Source organism: Rhinopithecus roxellana, chromosome 10 (assembly GCF_007565055.1).
Source record: "Rhinopithecus roxellana isolate Shanxi Qingling chromosome 10, ASM756505v1, whole genome shotgun sequence".
NCBI lineage: Eukaryota > Metazoa > Chordata > Mammalia > Primates > Cercopithecidae > Rhinopithecus > Rhinopithecus roxellana.
This window is the reverse complement of record NC_044558.1, coordinates 45,708,178-45,728,492: the sequence shown is the minus strand read 5'-3', so window position 1 is coordinate 45,728,492 and position 20,315 is coordinate 45,708,178. Positions and strand designations below refer to the sequence as shown.

The window sequence follows — 20,315 nt, the reverse complement described above, 5'->3', positions numbered from 1 at the left end:
CTTACAGTTGCACTATTCCACCTAGCATGCTTTGCTCTTTTACTTGACCATCTAGGCTTCTATAGGCTCCTGAGTTTGCCATGCATGTCCTGGAGACCTGGAGGAACAGGGAAGACGACGGTATCTGAGGGGGCTGAAGCCAGTGCTCATCTTGGAAGTGCAGTTGTGTGGGAACCAGGGCAAACACTGCTCTAGAGGTAGGTCTTGTCAGTGTCCAGCCATTCACTCACCCAGGCAAGTTGCCAGAACTATCTTGGTGACTGCAGGCATTGGGACTGAAACTGGGGCATATCAGCTGCACCCTGAGCTGTGTCTTGGAGAAGGAAGGAGCAGATATGCCTCTACTACACTGCTGTGGAGAGGGAGACGCAAGATAGTAAATGAAAAGGGCAAGTTGGCGAGGATTATGCTTAAAAAATAAACTCTCTTCTTATACAACTATATATAATAGCTATACATAACTATGGATAGACTATAACTGTCTGTCTATTCTATAATGTCTGAAAGTTTATATAACAAAATATTTCCAGTGGTTACCTATAGGAAGTAGGAACACGGACAGGGAATGATTTTCCATTTATGCACAAATATTTTTCTGATTCATAATAAAATGAGCCAATGCTTTTGTAATTAAAAACCATTTTTAAGAAGAGAAAAAGGTTGTTTTATGCCTGTTTCAGTCAGTTTCTCCTGAAGTAGGCAGCTGTCAACACCTAGGTTAGCACCTCTTGCTATGCGGCTTGCACACTTTACCACTTAAGAACTGCACATCACAACACATGACAGCTCATTACTGAAGCACAGCATGACTGGAGCATTCCTCATCATCCTATGTGACATTCTTGCCCTTCTTTCTTCACATGATGGCATTGCCAAGCAACCTAGCATATCTTGTCTTCCAAAAACCGTATCTGTTCTTTTTTGTTCATCCATGCTGTTTTATCCTTATGACATTTAATGAAGGTTTTTTTTTTTTTTATATATGATAGGGAAGAAAGGGAATACAATTTCATTGCCCAATAGTGGAGGAATGAGAAATTAGAGTATCTTCATAGGAAGAAGTATTATTGAACTATTAAAATTGATGTTCTGACAGATATTCAACCATGAATCTATCACCACAATAAAGATAATAGATACTACCTATCACTCCCAAAAGTTTAACAAAATATACACTTTAAATATGTGCAGTTTATTGGATGTCCACTATATTTAATTAAACCCGTTTTAAAGAAATTTTTTAAAATAGTGTTTCATCAGGAAGAAAAAATGGTAAATTGAACTGTATTAAAATTAAGAACCTGTTATCAAAAGACAGTATTGAGAGTGAAAAGACAAGCCATAGAATGGGAGAAGATATGTGGATGTATGAGACTCTTATCCAGATCATATAAAGAATTTCCACAAATCTACAAGAGAAAAGAGAGTCCAGTAGAAAAATGGTCAAAGGCTTGAACAGGCACTTCGTTAAAGAACATACCTAAATACCAATTAGCACATTAAAAATGGCAACTTCATTAGCCATCAGAGAGGTGTGAATTAAAACTACAGTGAGAAGCCACTTCAGACCCATCAGAATGGTTAAAATGAAATAGAAAGAATATATGAGGTTAGTGAGGATATGAAGCAAACAAAACTTATATACTACTGGTAGTAATGTAAATTGGTACAACCATTTTGGAAAACTGAAAAGAAGTACTAAAGCTGAACCCAGCAATTATACTCTCAGGTATAAGCCCAACAAAAAAAGATGTCTCTCTCTCTCTTTCTCTCTCTCTCTCTCTATATATATATAGTCATCCAAAGTCATACATAAATATATATGTGTGTGTGTGTATATATATATATATATATATATATAGTCATCCAAGCACATGTTTATAAAATCCCTGTTTATAATGGCACCAAAATGGAAACAATCCAAATATCTATTGACAGTGGAATGGATAAAGAAATTATTACATATTTATAAATGGAATATTACATAGCAATAAGAATAACAAATTGTATTAGTTTTTGTGATTAAAAGCAATGGTAAAAAGTCGCAATTACTTTTGCCCCATCCTAATAATTACAACATTAATGACTCTTGAAAACATCATGTTGAGTTAAAAAAGCCAAAATGTACATACTTTGGTTTTAAATATGATTCCATATTTAAAAAATTCAAAAATATGAGAAACTAACCTATGATATTAGAATCAAGATAGTGATAACCTTTGAAGAGTGGTAATGATTGGAAAGGACATAAAAGAGGCTTCAGTGGCACTAGTAATGTTTTGTTTCTTGATTTGAATCTTGGCTACATCAGAAGGTTTCTTTTGTGAAAATTCAGTAAGTTGTCCACTTACAATTGATGTACTTTTCTATATGCATGTTATAGTTTAATAAAACATTCATTAAAATTAGAAAAAATCATGAATGGGCTAGAAGAAAACATGGGCAAATGTACTTGTAAGTTTAGAATGGGGAAGGGCATTCTAAGGAAGACAATAACTATTTTTTAAAGATATATAAATTTGGCCAGGCGCAGGGGCTCATGCCTGTAATCCCAGCACTTCAGGAGGCTGAAGTGGGAGTATTGCTTGAGCTCAGGAGTTTGGGACCAGCCTGGGCAACATAGTGAGACCCCCATCTCCACAAAAAGTTTTAAAAATAGCCAGGTGTGGTGGCCTGGGCCTGTAGTTCTAGCTCTTGGGAGGCTGAGGTGGGAGGATCTCTTGAGCCCAGAAATTTAAGGCTGCAGTGAGCTATGATCACTTGCTACACTCCAGCCTGGGCAACAGAGCAAGATTATGTCTCAAAAAAAAAAAAAAAAAAAAGATGTATAAATTTGACCTGAAAAAAGTTTTAAACAGCTATGTAGCAAAACCCACCATAAACAAAATACTAGGGAAAATATCTGCAAAAACATGACAAAGGGAAAATTTCCTAAATTTCTAAAATGTGTGTACTAACCAGTAAGTATGCCATCCAGTAGAAAAATGGACAAAGATATAGATGATTAACAGAAACAGAAAGACAAAAAGATACTTCATTCATAATGAAAGAGAAATGTTGTTTTGTTTTACTGATTGCCCAAATATAAAATACTGATAAATATAAAATTAAACAAATTAAAAAGTAAATACACATAAATATTATCAAGAATATAGGAATCAGAAAATCTAATATATTATTGGTGAGAGTGTAAATTGAGTCATCTTTTTTGGAGAACAATGCTCTATTTCCCAATATCCGTAAAAATTTGACATCCATATATCCTTTGACTCAATAATTCCACCGCTAGGAATATGAATATACTTGAAATATACTGACTTCTTTCTAATCTAAGTTCTAGCCTTCTACCCATTCCTACATTCAGAAAGTTATCATAGACACAGACATCTTAGAACACAGACACTTGAAGCATAAAAAATTCCATGGGTAACAGAAGTCCTATATAAAGGAGTTTAATTCAGAATAAGCCTCAAATAATGAAATGAGACAATTCTGACATATTGCTTTGATGAGGCCATTTTGCCTGGAGTGGGAGTGGGCACACCATATTCACTCATCCTTTTGACAGAGTTGTTTTGGTGTCAATAGGAACGTGACTGCCACTGCCACAAAGGAACCCTCATTTCTTCTTTCCCTGAGATTTTCTGTGTCTGATGAGGCTGAGGAATGGCAAAAAGCTGAGGGGTGTGGTGAAAACATCTAGTTCATATATTATGTGAGAAAAAATATTGAAAATGTGGTCTATAAACATTCTAGAAACAAATTTAGGTAAGCATTTGGCAATCTTTCTAAACATAAATATTAAAGCCAGAAGCCACATAAAAGATAGTCTGTCATCTATCTTTGCCTTTTACGTGGTTTCTGTATATGTGCATATCTATATATCTATATCTATTTACCTGGATATAGTACATATCTATATAGATACTTCTATTTATATAGATACAGATATATAAATATAGTTATTGGTGTAGGTATAGATATACTCAGTGATTCCAGCAGGAAAATGTTAAAGGATTAATTAAACAACATTAAAGTATTAAAGAAACAACATTAATGGATACATGATGTCCTCAGGGGAAAATGTTGGGTTAAAATCCCTAATATAAGGCAATTCTTGCCAAATTTTCAAAAAAGAGATAATTTTTAAAGAAAATGATTATCTTAAAAAATCTTCAATATATAGGCACTTGCTTTATTTTAAAATTAAGCTTCAAAAGTAATTAACGGTAAATTATTAGTAGATGAAAAATGGTTTAAACTTTATTGTATAATTTAGATAAGGTCTCATCAGATGAGCCTTTTGGTTACAGCTGTCTTGGTCCTGTGGGAACCTCAGTGAGAAATGTTATCTGACACTGGAAATAGGAGACTTGAGAATATTTTTTAACAAATTTTGACAAAAGAATTTTTTTAAAAAAACTTTATTTATGAGACATTATTATCATCAAGAAAGGAGAAATTGTCTTCTAATTGCCAGGAATTAAGATTTAAACCATCAAAGACTATACCAAATCTACCTTGATTTAGCTCATAATAGAACAAACAACAAATAAACAAATTGCCTACCAAAGTACTCTTATACCCTGAGCAGCATTGGAAAATTAGCCCGATAAGGAAGGAAGGAAGATAAGTAGGATTCTTATCAAGATCTGGGCAGATCTTTCACGAATAAAAGCTAACTGCAAGGCCAAGCTGGATATTTCTTGATTCACTTTAGGAAAGTAGATATAATATCTACTTATATATAATATCTATAATAAAGTAGATATTAATATCTACTATATTAATATTTTGTAGTTAGCTGATGAATGTTTTGACCAACATGAGTTACTAAGTTAGACTCCCCTCCCTAATTTTTCTTCCAAATTATCCAGATCCAAGTACAAATTATCTGGGTAATGTAGACAAAATAAGAGGTTTGGTTTTACTTATACAACTAGCAAAATCAGACAGACCTTCCAGGAGGATCTCATCCATCTACTCCTCCATTTTGACTATATCTTACTTCTCTAGTGCCTTTGTTAATAGCACATGTGCTTCATGATAAAGAATCATAGTTCTGGATAAAAGCTTGAATACTGCATGTGATGAATTTTTTTCATTTGTATGTTGAGTACTTGAGTATGTAAAACTAAAACTGATCTATATGTGACTTTAAATAAATTTTTAAAATTTGTAAAAGAAACAATGTTCATCAAAATTAAGTAAGATATACAATAAAATGCAATACTGCAGGTTAAAATGGTGTCTAATTAAATTTGTTGACACACAGAAAACAATAGATGTTAGTGTGAATGCATGAAAAAGGAATGCTTATAACATTGTTGGTGACAACGTAAATTAGTGCAACCTCTACAGAAAACAGTATGGAGATTTCTCAAAGAACTCAAAGTAGATCTACCATTTGGTCCAGGAATCCCACTATTGGGTATTTACCCAAAGGAAAATAATTTTCTTTTAAAAATAGCTTTATTGAGAAATAATTGATATACAAAAAGCTGTACATATTTAATGTGTACAATTTAAAGTGTTTGGACATATGCAAACACTTGTGATATTATCACCACAATCAAGGCAATGGACATATACAGCATCTCCCAAAGTTTCCTTCTATTCCTTTGTTTTTGTTTCTGTTTTTGTTTTGTGTATGTATATGTGTGGCAAGGACACTTAATATATTGTTAAGATACACCCTCAACAAATTTAGAAGCGCACAATACTGTATAGGCACTATGTTGTACAGCAGATCTCTAGAACGTATTCATCTAGCATAACTGGAACTTTATACCCATTGAACAACTCCACATTTTCCCCACTCCCCTGCCCCGGAAACCACTATTGTATTTTTTGCTTCTGTGAGTTTGACTATCACAGATACCTCATGTAAGTGGAATCATATGGTATTTGTCCTTCTGTGATTGGGTGATTTTACTTGGCATAAATGTCCTCCACGTTTATTCATGTTATCACAAATGATAGGATTTTCTTCCTTTTTAAGGCGGAATAATATTCTACTGTATATATTAAATATATACAATATTTTCTTTATCCATTCATCTGTTAATGGCCACTTGTGTTGTTTCTATATCTTGGCTATTGTGAGTAATGCCACAAAGAACAAGGAAGTGCAGGTATCTTTTTAAAAACAACAACAGTAGGCCGGGCGCGGTGGCTCACACCTGAAATTCCAGCACTTTGGGAGGCTGAGGTGGGCGGATCACGAGGTCAGGAGATCGAGACCATCCTGGCTAACATGGTGAAACCCCGTCTCTACTAAAAATACAAAAAATTGTCCAGGCATGGTGGCGGGTGCCTGTAGTCCCAGCTACTCGGGAGGCAGAGGCAGGAGAATGGCGTGAACCCGGGAGGCGGAGCTTGCATGAGCCCAGATCTCGCCACTGCACTCCAGCCTGGGCAACAGAGTGAGACTCCGCCTCAAAAAACTAAATAAATAAAATAAAATAAAAACAACAACAGCAACAAAACAAACCCAGAAGTCCTGTTTTCAACTCTTTTAGATATATACTCAGAAGCAGAAGTGCTGAATCACATGGTAGTTCTATTTTTAATTTTTTAAGGAACTTTCGTACTGTTTTCCAGAATGACTGCACCATTTTACGTTCCCACCTACAGTGTACATGGTTTCCAATTTCTCCACTTCCCTGACAATACTTGTTATCCTTTGTGTGTGTGTGTTTTTTAAATAATAGTCATTCTAAGAGGTGTGAGGTTATATCTCATTGTGGTTTTGATTTGCATTTCCTTGATGATTAATGATGTTGAACATCCTTTCATATACCTGCTGACCATTTGTATGTCTTCTCTGGAGAAATGTCTGTTTAAGTCCTTTGCTCATTTTTAAATTGGGTTATTGGTATTTTTGTTACTGAGTTGTATGAGTTCCTTATGTATTTTAGATATTAACCTCTAATCAGATTTATGGTTTTCAAATATTTTCCCTCATTCCATAGGTTTTCTTTTCACTCTGTTGGTTGTTTCCTTCACTGCACAGAAGATTTTTAGTTTGATGAAATCCCACGTGTCTATTTTTAATTTTGTTGTCTGTGCTTTTGGGGTCAGATCCAAGAAGTCATTACCAAGACTAATATAAAGAAGGCTTTTTCTTATGTTTTCTTCTAGGAGTTTTACAGTTTCTCATCTTATGTTTAAGTCTATTTTCTATGTTTTACGTTTTTAGGTTTCATATTTAAGTTATATATATATATATTATTTCATTTTATTTTTTATTTTTATTTATTTATTTTTTTGAGATGGAGTCTCACTCTGTTGCCCAGGCTGGAGAGCAGTGGTGCGACCTCAGCTCACTGCAACCTCCACCTCCCAGGTTCAAGTGATTCTCCTGCCTCAGCCTCCCGAGTAGAAGTTTTATATTTAATCCATTTTGAGTTGATGTTTGTGTATAACATAGAGTAAGGGTCCAATTTCATTTTTTTTAATGTGGATATACAGCTTTGCCAGCATCATTTGTGAAGAGATTACCCTTTCCCCATAGTGTTTTCTTGACATTTTGTTGAAGATCATTGGCAGTATAGGCATGGGTTTATTTCTGGCCTCTCTACTAAGTTCCATTGGTCAATATGTCTGTCTTTATGACAGTACCATACTGTTTTAATTACTGTAGCTTTAGCATACATTTTAAAATAAGAAAGTGTGATAACTCCAGCTTTGTTCTCTTTCTTAAGATCTCTTTAACTGTTTGGGTTCCTTGTGGATGTGTATTAATTTTATAATTTAAAACAATTTTTGTAAAAAAGTGACAGCAAGATTTAGGTAGAAGTAGCATTGAATCTGTAGATTACTTTGGGTAGTATGTACATTTTTAACAAGATTATGTCTTTTAATCCATGAGCGTAGGATTATGTCTTTTAATCCATGAACATAGGATGTTCAATTATTTGTGTCTGCTTTAATTTCTTTCATCAATGTTTTGTAGTTTTCAGTGCACAGGTCTTTCATCCCTTTTATTAAGTGTATTCCTAAGTATTTTTTTCCGTTTGACGCTATTGTCATTGGGATTGTCTTCTTGATTTCCTTTTTGGGTGGTTTGTTATTAATGTATAGAAATGGATCTGACTTTTGTTTGTTTAATTTGTATCCTTCAACTTTATAGCTTCATTTATTAGCTTCAAGAGTTTTTTTTTTTTTTTTTTTTTTTTCCCATGTGTGGTGTCATTAGGGTTTTTATGTATAAGATTATGTCATCTGTAAACAGGGAAATTTTGTTCCTTTTTTTCCAATTTGGATTCTATTTATTTATTTATTTTTGCCTAATTGCTCTGGCTAAGACTTCTATGTTAAATAAAAGTGGCAATAGTGAGCATCCTTGTCATGTTTCTGATCTTAGAGGAAAAGCTTTCACTTTGTCACCCGTGTATGACGTTAGCTGTGGGCTTGTCATATATGGCCTTTACTATGTTGAAGTATATGGCTTCTATTCATAGTTTGTCTCTCATCTTTATGAAAGCATGTTGAATTTTATCAAATGCTTTCTCTAAATCAACTGAGTTAATCAAGCAACTGCTATCCTTCATTCTGTGTATGTGGTGTATTACATGTATTGATTTGAATATGTTAAACCATCCTTGCATCCAGGGAAACAACTCATTTGATTATGGTATATGATCCTGTCAGTGTGCTATTACATTTTGTTTGTTAGTATTTTGTTGAGGAGTTTTGCATCTATATTCTTCAGCAACATTGGCATGTATTTTTTTTTTTTTTCTTGTATGTCTTTGGCTTTGGAATCAAGAGAACACTGACCCCATAAAATAATTTTGGAAGTGTTTTCTTCAATTTTTTGAAAAGGTTTCAGAAGGATTGGGATTAATTTTTCTTTAAAGGTTTGGAAGAATTCACTAGTGATGCCATCTGCTTCCAGGCTTTTCTTCACTGGAAGGTTTTTAATTACCCATTTAATCCTCTTACTCATTATTGGTCTGTTCAGATTTTCCAGTCTTCACGATTAAATTTTTATAGGCTGTACGTATCTAGGAATTTATTCATTTCTTCTAGGTTATCTAATTTGTTGACAAACAGTGATTAACTTTGAATAGTTAACGTTACTCGAGATTTTCACTTGTTTCTTTATGTCGTTTAATTGTAATATCTAAATCTTTTACATTCAGCATGTATAAAGAAGAAAGAAGAGAAAGTAAAACTATTTCACTTTGTTTAAAAAATATTTAATTTTTTTCAGAGAGATGGAATCCAAATTTCATGTCTTCCCACAAATGATGATTGTGTTGGAGTCTGCCATAGCATTATTAAAGGTCAGCTATCAATAAATTTGATAAAGTCAAGGCTTACAAAGAGCCTCTCTCATTTTTCCAAGAATACCAAGGAACTGAATCCTCTCTGGAGCCTTATTTACAACGTATTATAGTCTACAGAATTTCACCTTCTCTTTGGGCACTTAATACCATTTGGGAGTCAATGTAGTGTCATTGAAAGAACACAAACTGTGTAATCAAAACTTCTTCCACTTCCCCTCTCACCTCCTAACCTTCAGTTGAGTATGTATTTGAGGACTCATTATTTGATTATTTACTTCAGCTCAGATTCAGTTTAAGGAATACTTCTGGCTTCAAAGTACCCTGAAATATAATACACGCTTCATGAGTGTCTGTTAAATATATATTGAGAAAGTTAATTCAGTGTTTGGTTGGTGCTGTCTTGAAAGTTACTAGTTTCTTTCAAATTACTATAGGCAGTCTGTGAAAATTTACTCTAACTCAGGTTGTTCTGATAATATAAATGCCTGCGACATTCATCACTCATTTGTATGGACCCACATAATTTATTCCCAAGAGGTGTTTGTTCTGCCTTTTGGAGATTGCAATAGAAAGTTTTGTATATTGCAAATAGAAAGGCATTTGCTCTGTCTTTGTGATAGACAATGGGGGCACAGGTCTAGGTTCATCAACCTTAGCAGCACCAACTAGAATCTTAAATAAAACAATGTAACTCTAAAAACCCTTTCCATATGCTAAAAGCAAAATGTTTATAATTTAAAAACTTTTTACCAAAGACCTTATATATTGTGAAAGTTGCCTTATTGATTACTGACAATCCCACTTTATCATGGCATATGAGTCTTTTAATGTGCTGTCAAAATCAGTTTGCTAGTATTTTGTCTAGGATTTTTGCATTTATACTATTTAGAGTATTGACCTGTAATTTTATTTTTAAATAAGAGTTGAATTCAGCCGGGTGTGGTGGCTCACTAATCCCAGCACTTTGGGAAACCAAGGCAGGTGGATCACTTGAGGTCGGGAGTTCGAGACCAGCCTAACCAACAAGGAAAACTCCCCTGTCTACTAAAAATACAAAATTAGCCAGGTATGGTGGTGCATGCCTGTAATCTTGGCTACTCGGGAGGCTGAGGCAGAAGAATTGCTTGAATCCGGGAGGCGGAGGTTGCAGTGAACCGAGATCACAGCATTGCACTCCAGCCTGGGCAAGAGCGAAACTCTGTCTCAAAAAAAGAAAAAAAAAAAAGGTGTTGAATTCTGTGTCTTGCACTCATTCTTGAGAATACTCAAGTTTGCTGAGGCATTTTGCCCTGGACCACCTGAACATGACACATTTTCTTTCCATGTATGGGAAATCAAACAATAACCAGATTGTGTGACTGGCTTCATTCAGATAAATACTGAAGAGCATTTGTGCCAGTGATAACCTTCTTCTTAGAAAACTGTAATTATAGAATTTTAAAAGGAGATCTTCAACATTTCAAGGGAGATCAGCTAATTATGAAAGGAAGACTTAATGAGGGGACAATACCTTGGCAGATTTAACACTAAGAAGTTAGTTTTGTGCAGATGAATCTAGTCTTATTAACTTCCAAGTTGATCAGGACCACAGAGATTGTTTCAGGCTAAAAATACTCAGAACTGGTATAAACAAAAATGATTATTTATTAATCTCTATTTTGTGTCTTTATGTGTGGTCAGTCAGTGGCAGTCACAAGATGAGACACAAGAGAACCTCAGGAAAACAAAATTTATTGTACTCACAGGACCCAGAAACAGGAGGTTCAGCAAGCCACACAAGGCCACATGTGACGGAGAGCCTAGGCTATGGCCTTTATTGGAGCTTCCATGGGAGAGGCAAGGCATTGGCTGTTTGAATAATTTCAGGAGGCTCCAAACTTTAAGGATAGTCCTTAGCTGCCTGGTACCTAGCCCTGGAATGATTAAAGGAAAATAATATTTCTTCCTAGGATGTAAGGGTAACAAAGATGAGGTGTGGCTCTGAACTGATTGGTTTGCATATCAAAGGCATGTTCTTTTTCTATTTCTAAGAATTATCTTGGCCCCAGGAGGAGTAGTCGCTCTCCAGTAAGAAACATTTTTAAGCTGTCAAAACATTATAATTTAGAGAAAATAAATAAATATAAACAATACAATATGCAATATGGGAAATCTATTTCTAGAGACTAGAACACGAAAGTAGCACTTCAAGATATTCCTTTCCTAATGTGAACTTATCTGAGAAATTCAACTGGTAATCAGAAGACTGGCGAACATTAACCCAGGATGATTATCCGGCATGAGATTACTAGATGGCAAAAGAGATACTTCATCTTGGCCAGTGGGTCTCAACTGTAGCCCACTAGGAAGAATTTTAGAAATTTTTTGGTTGTTGAGACTGGAGAGTATTTTGCGCTCTTACAGGTATAAGCCAGGGATGGTAGATGTCCTGCTATGCTTGAGATAAGACCACACTGGAATTGTCCCAAGTCTATACATTTTTTGATTGCCCCAGTGGAGATTCATGTAGATGAAAAACCTACTCATACACAGCCGAACCCTAGAAACCTAACTGCATTTTGCAGTAAAAAACACACTTTTTTTTTTTTTTTTTTTTTTTTTGAGACAGAGTCTTGCTATGATGCCCAAGCTGGAGTGCAATGGTGCCATCTCACTGCAACCTCCACCTCCTGGGTTCAAGCAATTCTCCTGCTTCAGCCAAGAAGCTGGGATTACAGACATGTACACTAAATTTTCCAGAACTACAACTCTTGTGGATAATAAGATTCTCTGAAAAGTAAGAAAGTAAAATCCTACTTGGTTTTGTTCTGATCCTTACCAAGAATTGTTCATATTTCATAAAAATCACATCATCACATCTCCGTTTTTTCTTTTTATTTTCCTGTATTTTTTAACGCAGAACAGCTTCTGATCTTGTTATGTACCCTTAAAATGAAAACTTTTTCATCAAAGTAGATGTAAGCATTTCATTACTTCACTGTGCTCAACCATTTTCATTGTGAATACCTGTTATTTTATTAATTGATTTTTTTTGCTTCTTTTATGTATGTTAGAGTAGTATATTGATTTTTTGAATTTATATTTGTCAAAGTAGATAATATTATTTATGGATTCTATTTGAAGATTATAAAGAGATAAGAGCAGAATATCTGTTATAAAGAGGCAGCTTTGGATCATCCTGTAAAGTCTATATACTCTATGATTCCATTTATGTGACGTTCTGGAAAATCAACAGAATGGGGAAGACATCAATGGTTATCAGGGACTAAAGGTTTGGGGGAGGGTTTGATTACATAGGAGTAGCATGAAGGAATTTTTTGGGGGGAGGTCAATGCTAACTGCTGTGAATCTTGACTATTGTGGTAATTACATGACTACTTGCAGTTGTCAAACATTATAGACATATGCACCAATAAAAAAGTGAGTTTTATTGTATATAAATTTTAAAATAAATTTAAATAATTTTAAAAACTGGAGGCTAAACAGAAATAAAATCCAGAAAATAAAACAACCAAAATGGTGGCATTGAGTCTCATGTTAAAAACCACTGAATTATGCCTTTGAAACCCATGATGACATTCCTGCCTCCAGAAACAGTTCACATCTCTAGTGAATGACCTACTTATTCCCGTCAGGGCCAATTTCATTCTCCTGTGACTAGTGTCAGCTATGTGGAGAAAAAAATCTTTTTTTTATTGAATTCATAGTAATGAATGAACTATATTTCAACCAAAGCCATCAACGTATTGGCAGTTAGAATGAAAAATTCTAGTGATCTTTTTATTATACTATGTTGCCATACTAGTTTTGTGCTAAAGTGGAAGAATACTGTGAGTTCTTAAGTTTTTCCATTCATTGCCAGCATTACCCCTCTAAAGTAAAATAAAATAAAATACCATTACTCATATTATAGTGCCACCTGAGTTTACTAAGAAAGTAGGAAAAAAAAAAAAAAAGGAAAAGCGATTTTCTTAATAACATTAGCATTCACATTCCTAGAAGAAAAGTGTACTGTAATGTCACTTCTATTGACAGAATATACAAGTCTCTTGTGTTTTTATCAGGTGTTTACAATAGGTCAGTGTTTTGGCTAGGGTGTTTAATGCTTTTTGCCATTTATAGTATATTCTGTAGCCTTCTAAAACTGCTTTGGGAAATTTTAACATGTAGAAATGTTTAGTTCACTTATTGCAGGCAATTAAAATAGTTAAGGGAGGAACATTAGCTAATAAAATGTCTTAATTTGGATAATATCCAAATAATAGGTGTCACAATGATGAATTAATAGCTCTTTAAATTGACCTGCCAAACAGCTATTCAACCAATTAAGCCACATGAGTAACTAGCAAGAATATAACATTTAGATGACTATTAATTGGTACCTATGCTAAGAACCTGTAATTCAAATTCAGTATGTTTGGCTTTCTAAAAGAAGAACCAAATAAATATTCGTTTAATAAATTTGCTTCATAGCAATTGACACTGGAATTGAGTGTGAATTCAAATATTTTAGAAATAATAAACAAAATGTACCTTTATGGATTGTAAACTGAATCATGGATTTGAAGGCAGGATCAGAGTTCTTCATGCCCACATTGCACATTGCAGTATCTGTGGCACATAGCCTTCAAGAGGTATCCTACTTCAGCTACTCATGACTGAGTTTGCAATCATCCTGTCCACCATCAATTTAAAATTGGTAGTTTCCATCTAGCAGGGGGGTGAGTGGGGTAGAAGTATAGATGAAATAAGACTGTCCGTGAATACTCAATAGGATAAATATAAACTGAAACTTCTCCTGCTAGTTATGATGGAATAACTGGTACTGGACTTGTCCTCCTATTGCAAACAACTAGAAAATTGGACTATCTGAGGGGAACAGGAGTGGGGAGGCTGAGGCAATTGTAATTTGTAGAGCAAAGAACTTAGAGAATAGAGCTATGGAAGGAAGGAATGAAGGAAGGAAGGAAAGAAAAGGAAAGAAAGAAGGAAAGAAAGAAAAGAAAGAGAGAGAGAAAGGAAGGAATGGAGAAGAAAGAAAGGAAGGGAGGAAGGGAATAAGGGAAGAAGAAAGGAAGGGAATAAGGAAGGAAGAGAAGAAGGAGAGAAAGAAGAAAAGATAGAAAAATGAAGGAAGGGAGGAAGGAAGCAAGAAGGGAGAAAGGAAGTAAGAAAGGATGAGAGGAAGGGAGGCAAGAAGGAAGAGAGGGAGGGAGGAAGGAAGGAAAAGAGGAGGGGAGGAAGGAAGGGAGGAAGGAAGACAGGAAGGGAGGAGAAAGACGGGGAAGGAAGGGAGAGAGAAAGGGAGGAAGGAAAGGAAGGAGGCGAGGAAGGAAGGAAAGAAGAGCTCAAGGAGTCTGTGTAGAACTCACAGACTTCTGAACATTTTTAAGGGGAAACTTCACAATGCTTTTTAAAGAACCACTGGAAAGCTATAAACTGAAAAATTCCCAGAGCCCCCACAGAAGTCGGAGACATTTGGGCCGGGCGTGGTGGCTCAAGCCTGTAATCCCAGCACTTTGGGAGGCCGAGGCGAGTGGATCATGTGGTCAGGATATCGAGACCATCCTGGCTAACACAGTGAAACCCTGTCTCAACTAAAAATACAAAAATTAGCTGGGTGTGGTGGCGGGCACCTGTAGTCCCAGCTACTCAGGAGGCTGAAGCAGGAGAATGGCATGAACCAGGGAGGCGGAGCTTGCAGTGAGCTGAGATCACACCACTGCACTCCAGCCTGGGCAACAGAGGAAGACTCTGTCTCAAAAAAAAAAAAAAAAAAAAAAAAAAAAGAACTGGGAGACATTTAAGTTCCAACCAATCAAAGTGAAAAAGCCTTATTGAACACCTGGGGCACTTGTTAGAGACTCCAGAAGGATAATCCTTTAATGGTAGGGTTAAACTAGCTCTAGAGTAAAGGGTTCCCTAGACCCACCCTGATGAAGCTTTCCAAAAAGATTCAGAAGAATAAAGATAATCTCCAGGTAAACTAACTCCCTTCAAAACAAAATTCAAACACTTTAAAGAAAGATTTTCCTTCTGGAGCTGTTGCTGCCAAAAACATGCCCAAGGTTAATTCAGAGGTCCATGGGGCCAGCTAGCCTGAGCTTGCTCACCTTCAAAGTCTATGCAGCTCCAAAAAAGGACTCACCTCCCAAAAAGCCCATGAAGGCTGATGAGCTTGCATTCTACTTAGTTCCCAAGGGTCAATATAAATATGTGGAGGAGTTAAGAACCCAGCTGGAAGAAAGCGTCTCTCAGCTCTGACATTATCGTGAGCCACATACAAGTTGGTGTCAGGAAACATCCTCCCAGACTAAGCCCAAGATGCAACGTTTGGTTTAGTGGGGATTAGACAGCTATGAATATCTCCAAAATGTATCCTCTGGGTTTTTTTCCAAGACTTGGTGCTATAATTTTGCTGGCCTTGTTGGACTCATTTTGGCTACAGGTTCAAACATAAAGAAGCTGGTGTATCCACCTGGTTTCACAGCATTAGCTGCCTCTATCTATCATCCACAACAAGCCATTGTATTTGCCCAGGTCAGCGGGGAGAGATGATATGATTGGGGTTTACAAAGATACATAGTCATAGAAGATACATGGAAGGAGCACTTTCAAAAGCTAGGAAATGAGAATTCACCTATAAATAAGAAGAAAATGCCATGCTTTGCCCATTTTAATCAGTTATAGGTAAGCATTGGAATCTCCTTACAATAAACCAGGGCTTCTACAGAAAAATGGCAGAGAAGTCAGTATTGAATGTATTAAATTTGCATTCTTCTTCAGGAAAATCTATACTAGGCCTCTGTTATCTTGAGTGATGCTGTCCTACAAGCAAACTAATCTGAAATCCTTTCACCTAGAGATAATGAACAAGCCTTAGAACTCCTCATTCTCATGTTGCTATTTATTTACATAATTAAAATCCAAGTAAAAGAAAAGAAAATTTTAAATGCAGACATTTAAAGCCTAAAATTTGTATACTAAAATCAATATACAAAAAAGTATTAATAGGCATGTGAAGGAGCAGGAAAAAGTACGGGACAAATGAATCAATAGAAAAACACCAAGAAATGATAGCAATAATGAAATTCACAGATAAGGACTTTAAAACACCTATTTAAAATATACTCAAAAATTTAAAGGAGGCCGGGCATGGTGGCTCACACCTGTAATCCCAGCACTTTGGGAGGCTGAGGCAGGCGGATCACCTGAGGTCAGGAGTTCAAGACCAGCCTGGTCAATATGGCAAAACCCCATCTCTACTAAAAATACAAAAATTATCTGGGCATGGTGGTGCACACCTGTAATCCCAGCTACTTGGGAGGCTGAGAATCGCTTGAACCCAGGAGGCGGAGGTTGTAGTGAGCCGAGATTGCACCACTGCACTCCAGCCTGGGTGACAGAGCAAGACTCCATCTGAAAAAAAGAAAAAAAAAGTAAAGGAAAATATGAATATAATGAGGAGAGAGATGACACATATAAAAATAATACAATTGGAACTTTTACACTGAAAAATGCAATATCTGAAATGAAAAAAATTAACCGGATGGGTTTAAGAGTAGATTAGATACTATAGAAGAAAAGATCAATAAACTTGAAGGCATAGCATTAGAAATTATGCAAACTGAAGCATATAGAAGGAAAAAAGAAAAAATAGGGCCTCAGCGATATGTGGAATAATATTATGCAGACTTTCACAAATGTATTTGAATTTCTGAAAAAGGGAGGGCAGGAAGGCAGAAAAAGTATATTTGGAAAGATAATTTCTGAAATATCTCCAAATTAGATGAAAACTATAAACTCATAGATCCAAGAAGCTCAACAAATTGCAAGCAAGATAACTCCCCAAAAAACTATACCAAAGCACATCTTAAACTGCTAAAAACAAGTGATAAAAAGAGAAAAATCTTAAAAACAGGCAGAGAATAAAAGACATATTACTTACAGGGAAATAAACTTAAAAATATCTTCTAGAAAAGAATGAATTTTACAGTGCCAAAAGAACAAAAAGAAGTCAATCTAGAATTCTACATTCAATGATAATGTCCTTCGATAAATTAATATGAAATAAAAAATTTTCAAACAGATATTGAAAAAAATTGGCACCAGAAGACCTTCATTTCAAGAAATACAAAAGGACATCTCAGGCTGAAGGAAAATTAAAACCAGAGAGAAATCAGAAGTGCTAAATATGTGGATAAATATAAAATAATATTTTCTCTTTTTAAAATTTCCTTGAAAAAGAATTGACTTTTTAAAGCAAAGATAATAACAATGTATTGTGAAATTCATAATACATAAAAATAAAGGCTATGACAACAACAGCACAAAGAATGAGAGGGTGGAAATAGAAATATCTATTGGAAGGTTATTATATTTGACGTAGTACAATATTATTTGAAGGTGAATGTGTTAAGTCAAAGATGAAGATTATAAATTCTAGAAAAGACCAGGCTTGGTGGCTCATACCTGTAATCCCAGTACTTTGGGAGGCCAAGGCAGGTGGATCACCTGAGGTTAGGAGTTCAAGACCAGCCTGGCCAACATGGTGAAAGCCCATCTCTACTAAAAATATAAAAAATTAGCCGGGCATGGTGGCAAGCACCTGTAATCCCAGCTACCCAGGAGGCTGAGGCAGGAGAATCGCTTGAACCTGGGAGGCAGAGATTGCAGTGAGCTGAGATTGCGCCATGCACTCCAGGCTGGGCAACAGAGTGAAACTCCATTAAAAAAAAAATCCTAGGTAAAGTATCAAAAATAAATAAATAAATAAATAAATAACCAAAGAAGTGTAGCCAATAAGCTACTCTTACAGATTAAATGGAATACTAAAACATAGTCAATTAATCTAAAACAAGGGAAAAAAGGACATAGAACAGATGTGGCAAACAGAAAACAAATAGCCAAAGAGTAGATTTAAAGGTAACCATGTTATTAATTACAGGAACTATAAATGTCCAAACACCCCCATTTAAAAAGCAGAGATTGGCAGGATTTTTAAAAGGAAAACTCAATGATGCTGTCTACAAAAAACAGTATTTTAAATATGAAGACTCATATAGGTTAAAAGTAAAAGGATAAAAAAAAATACAACAAGAAAACACTATTTATAAGAAAATTGGAGTGGATTTCTTAATATCAGACAAAATCAACTTCAGGACTACAAATATTAGTGGAAAAATTGTTGAAGCTGGGTGACTGATAAAGGACAGTTCATGATACTGTTCTATCTACTTTTGTTTATTGTTGAGATTTTTTACAATAATAAAATTGAGAAGTGAGAAATGTGTTAATACAATCAAACAAGACTCTTTTGTGTATGTGTGTGTGTGTGTGTGTATGTGTGTCTGCACTGAATATACTCATCACTTATTTTGGTTACCCATTCTGAGACAAAAATAGCTTTACTTTTTTTGCGTTAGCAGCCTTATATTATAGAGACCAATCTTTTTTTCCTTTATTACTCTAATTTCTCTTATAATGATTATAATACACACATTTTTGAAATAATGACACCTAGGGACATTAGGAGGGGTTAATAATTCTCCTGGTGAATGTGGGTATTAAGTTCTGGAAAACAGTGGTGGATTTCAGTTTTATAGAGTTCCTAGAATTACTACTTATTGAAACACTGTTTGGAACCTATATTTTATAGCTATTTTTTCAAATAATACAGAACAGAAAAGAATGCTTTTTGTTATTAACAGAATGTTTTTCTTTTTTCACAAAAAAAGAAAAGCAATTTGATAAAAAGGCATATAATTTACATGACAATAAAACACATCACAAGTGTTATAAATAACATTTAGCCCCGTATTGAAAGGATTTTATCATTTAACTTCCTTTCTCTCTATTATTTTTTATTCTTACAATAATTTCATACAGTTTATCACAGATAGGTATTATTTTATTTTCAATCTCAGCAAGGTTTTGTAGATAAGCACCTAAGCTATTCTCATATTCAGAAGTCAGAAACAAAATATGTCTACATGCATTTTCTTTTCTAATTCACTAGTTTTCACTCAAATTTCCATCAGAAACTGAAGGATAATATTAAACACAATTTTACCAAATATACTGCCTCAGACACACAGCATTTTTTGTTACACAGTAATTTTAACATTGTATATTTTCATGAAACCATACAAAGCCCTTTGATATGGTAATTCATTAACATTTATTTAGCAAATATCATGTGCCAAGCACTTTCATGAACAGGAACATAGCTTTATTTGTTTTAATTTATTCCCTGATTTGTTTTGACAAGGATTTTTAAAATGTTTTAAAAGATACATTGGATATAACTTTTCCAGCCAGGGATCATCTTAATGTCTAAGTCAGAACACATCATTGCACACCTCTGCTCAAAACTTTCCAAGAGCTTCCTTTCCCTCCCAGGAAAGAGCCTGTCAGTTGCTTACATTACTCACATTTGTGGTTCTCAATCCTGGCTGCATATTAGAATTACCTAGGGCCCTTTTAAAACCTGCCAAAGTTTAGGTCCTATTTCAACCCAATGAAGTCAGGATTGGTTGCATCAAGTTGGGGGTTCTCCAGGTGGATTCAAATGTGCAGTCAGGGTTCAGAACATCTATCCTGTACCCATCAAGCTTTACCCAACACATACAATCTTCCCCCATCTGTCCATCTCCCAAAACCTCTTCTCCTACAACTTTCCTCACAACCCATTTCTCTCTAGTCACACTGCTCCTCAAGGATCTTCCAACATGCTGGGCATACTCCCAGATCAAGGCCTTGGCCTCAACTAATCCCTCTACCTACAATTCTCCCAATCACAAGTCTTGCTCCCTCACTTCTTTCAGGTCTTTGCTCAAATTCATCTTTGCATTGAGGGTTCCCTGTCTCTGCTTTTTAAACCATACCCTCCTCCCACCATGCTCTGATACTCCCTAATCTCCCTTTCCTGCTTTATTTTGATTGGCAGCACTTGTCACCATCTGATTTATTATACCTTTTATTTATGCATTTGTTTACTATTTCTCTCTGTGTGTCTGT

At 35.2% G+C, this 20,315-nt stretch overlaps 1 pseudogene; it reads left to right on the top strand.

Annotated features, from left to right (window-relative positions):
• The first annotated feature begins 7,165 nt into the window (after positions 1-7,165).
• Positions 7,166-15,986, top strand: LOC104680840 (annotated as a pseudogene).
• The last annotated feature ends 4,329 nt before the right edge of the window (positions 15,987-20,315 follow it).